This window comes from Kogia breviceps, chromosome 4 (genome assembly GCF_026419965.1).
Source record: "Kogia breviceps isolate mKogBre1 chromosome 4, mKogBre1 haplotype 1, whole genome shotgun sequence".
Lineage (NCBI taxonomy): Eukaryota > Metazoa > Chordata > Mammalia > Artiodactyla > Physeteridae > Kogia > Kogia breviceps.
In genome coordinates, this window is record NC_081313.1 from 147999790 (window position 1) to 148003308 (window position 3519).

Genomic DNA, 3519 nt, shown 5'->3' on the forward strand with positions numbered 1-3519 from the left:
GGAAAAAAGGGACTAATTATTTGTTACATCACATAGTTCACCTAAGGGCTTGCCAAACCTTCCAGCATCTGCTAAGTTGTGACGAGACAGCATTAGATGTTTAGGTAAACATAGACTAGCACGGAACAGAACAATTTTGTTTCTTGTGCAGGCAAAGAACAGAGCCACAGTGCTGGGGATGAAGCGGTGTGTGGAGGTAAACATAAGCAACGTGGGAACAAATCTGTTCTTTCTCACTTTAGGTGGTAGGAAAATGATTATGTGCTGTCACATTGTGAAAGACAAAAATAGTCAAAAGCAGTTTGGGAGAAGGAGGAGGACACTGCGGAGGCGCTAAAGGAACGTGAGGCCACCAAGGCATACACAGATCTCCCAAGGCCGGAAAGACCCCTGTCTGTCCACTTTGCTTTTACTCTTAAAGACTGGCCAGGGCTTCCCTGGTGGCGCAGTGGTTGAGAATCCGCCTGCCGATGCAGGGGACACGGGTTCGTGCCCCGGTCCGGGAAGATCCCACATGCCGCGGAGTGGCTGGGCCCGTGAGCCATGGCCGCTGAGCCTGCGCGTCCGGAGCCTCTGCTCCGCAACGGCAGAAGCCACAACAGTGAGATGCCCGCGTACCACACACACACACACACACACACACACACACACACACACACACACACAAAAAGATTGGCCAGTTGTGGCTCCCGTAGCCTGTTGACCTGGGGCCTGCATCCTTATCTCCCCTTCCCCTCTCTCCACGTGGTCAGCAGACTGGCGTCCGTTCACTCACTTGAGACATACAAAGGTCAAGGTTTTCGCTCCATGAGTACCTCCCAGCTATCCGTGCTCCAGACAACAGTGACTATCCTTTGTCCTGGTGTGAATGCAGTGGCTCACCGTTTTCCAAACACTTTCGCACATATGTAAAGAAGAGTCTGGGAGCCCTCCAAGATTTCAAATTTTAGTAAAACATGAAATTACATAGTAAGTTTTTGAAAAATTAAAACATCCACGTATGTGAGATTGTACCTCTGCCTTTACTGCAGGCTGTTTGTGAAATTCAGGAAGCCCTGCCTTTCCATTCATTAAACAGACAGTAGTTGAGCACCTTCTAAGGGCAAGGCAGGGTGCCAGGTGATAGAGGTGGAGAAACAGGGCTTAGTCCTTGCTCTGATGGGGAAGGCACGTAAGCAGACACCCTCGGCACAGGAAAACACAGAAAAAAGGTGCTGTGATGAGATAAACGGGTCACGCTTATAAGAACAAAGGAAAAGAGCATCCTTCCAATGCAGGAGACACAAACAAGGGCAGGAGGTTGGCAGGTGTCTTGAAGGAACGTCAGTCTTGCTGAGTTGGGGCAGGAACTCCAGGCTTACCCGACGTAGCATGGGCATATATGCACGCCACATTCCAAGAACCAGAAACACAAGAAAGAAGAAGCCAGACCAGACACCACAAAGCTGTGACTGTTAGGCTCAGAAGTCTGGGCTTTTTTACGCACCAAGGAGGAGCACGAAGGGGAAGTGACCGTCCAACGGGCTGTGCTGGTCGGGGCAGGGAGGGGCAGAGGAGGCTGCTGACATGATCCGCGGAGCGCTGACAGAGCTGGCTGTGGCAACGGGAATGGAAATAAGCGGAGATTCAAGAGACTTGGGGCCGGTACAAACCACAGGGACTTGTGACCATCAGATGAATGGATGAGGAAGGAGGCAAAATAGACTCTGAGCACTATTATATGTGAACACTTGGATGGCGTCCATGGACTGTCCGGCTTTTGCTGTTGAAACATTTACTGTGTTTAAACAGTCACATCCTGCACTGAGCCCTTGTTTTCAGCTTTCAAACATCCCCGAGATAAGTCACGGAGTTATTTCAATCCTCCTTTTTAGAGATGAGAGAACCAAGACTGGCAAGGTTGAGCCCTAAGCAGGAAACCCAACTAACCCAACCAATTGGTGCAGAGCTCGGACGAAAGATCAGTATAGTCCTCATTACACAATACAATGAAACACGAAGACAGCTCCAAACTGTCCTAGCGGCATGTTTCCAGCCTAAGTGGGACAAAGTTCATACAACTTTATACTGTGAGCTGTGTTGTAAGGTGGTTTGTAGACAATGTCCATTCCAAAAGACAATGGAAAGCTACCAACCAGTATGCTAAATCTTTAAAAACATGGATATACAGGATTCAAGTCTTACACCTTTCTGAACAAAATACCCTTCACAGATGCTATTTTTAGACTCAAGTTTTCCCAACCTAAAGTTCGTAAGAGAACAATCTGTCTAAAAAGCATGTAAAGAAATTCATTCAAAAAGGTTTAGATGTTTTAGGACTTTAATGTCCTTCACAGGGTCAACATAAAACACTGACAATGGATGAACAATAGGGGAAAAGACTCTTCAGCAAAGATCTTCCCGAACTCAGGGCATCACTGGTCAAACACAAGAAAGAGAACAGTCACATGAACAAACAGTAAGGGAGTTTAACAGAGATTTTTAGTTTAACAGCATAGCTGAAAAATGAAGAACCAACCAACCAACCAACCAACCGTTCTTCTACCCACTGAAAGGAAAGTAAAGGCGAATCAGGGAGCTTCCAAATCTGGTGAAGCAGCTTAAAACGCGAGAGGGGAGGGGGAAGGGGAGGCACACGACTGTTGAGAACATAACACTCTAATGCACAAGGTCAAGGATCCTGACAAATTCTCAAAGTCTCAACATATACCAACAATAACCGTATTATTAGAAATATAAAGGCACAGAGATATAAATGCATAGAGATATAAACTACATGGTATGAAAAACAGACCTTGCTATATAAACATATAGTAAGTCACTTTTATCGCTCTATGAGCATAACCATATAAGGAAAGAAACCAGAAGACCCCACTGCTGTCATCTTGCAAAGGATCAGAATTCAGCACCTAGAAGGCCCAACCCACCCTCCATGCTGTGTGTCTGTATGTCTCTATAAACAATAACCTGCAATTTGCATATAATTAAACCCACAGGCGGCTCTGAATATGAGACCTACGCAGAAAAAGTAGAAGCAAAGACAACTGCAGCTAGAATTTGGTAGAAAAGCAAGAAAAGATTTTTTTTTTTTTTTTTTTTTGCGATACGTGGCCCTCTCACTGTTGTGGCCTCTCCCACTGCGGAGCACCGGCCCCGACGTGCAGGCTCAGCGGCCATGGCCCACAGGCCTAGCCGCTCCGTGACATATGGGATCCCCGGACCGGGGCACGAACCCGTGCCCCCTGAATCGGCAGGCAGACTCCCAACCGCTGCGCCACCAGGGAAGCCCCAAGAGAAGTTTTTTTAAAAGCTTCCAGTTCAAGTCATAATTAAGGTTAAGTTTCAACAGCTTGGCATAGCTGTGGATGTTTTGCTGTTCTCTGAAAAACGAAGAAAATCTATCATAAGCATGTTCATTCGAGAAAAATACTGTGTGTGTTTAGGTTTTTTAGCCATGCCCAAGTGACTTTCAATTTTGTACACTGTTCAAGGGCAGAGTGTATATTGGTTAGCATGTGC

At 46.5% G+C, this 3519-nt stretch overlaps 1 pseudogene; it reads left to right on the plus strand.

Moving 5' to 3' along the window:
• LOC131755514 (RNA/RNP complex-1-interacting phosphatase-like) overlaps positions 1-3519 on the plus strand; it is a 248669-nt pseudogene that overhangs the window by 157452 nt on the left and 87698 nt on the right.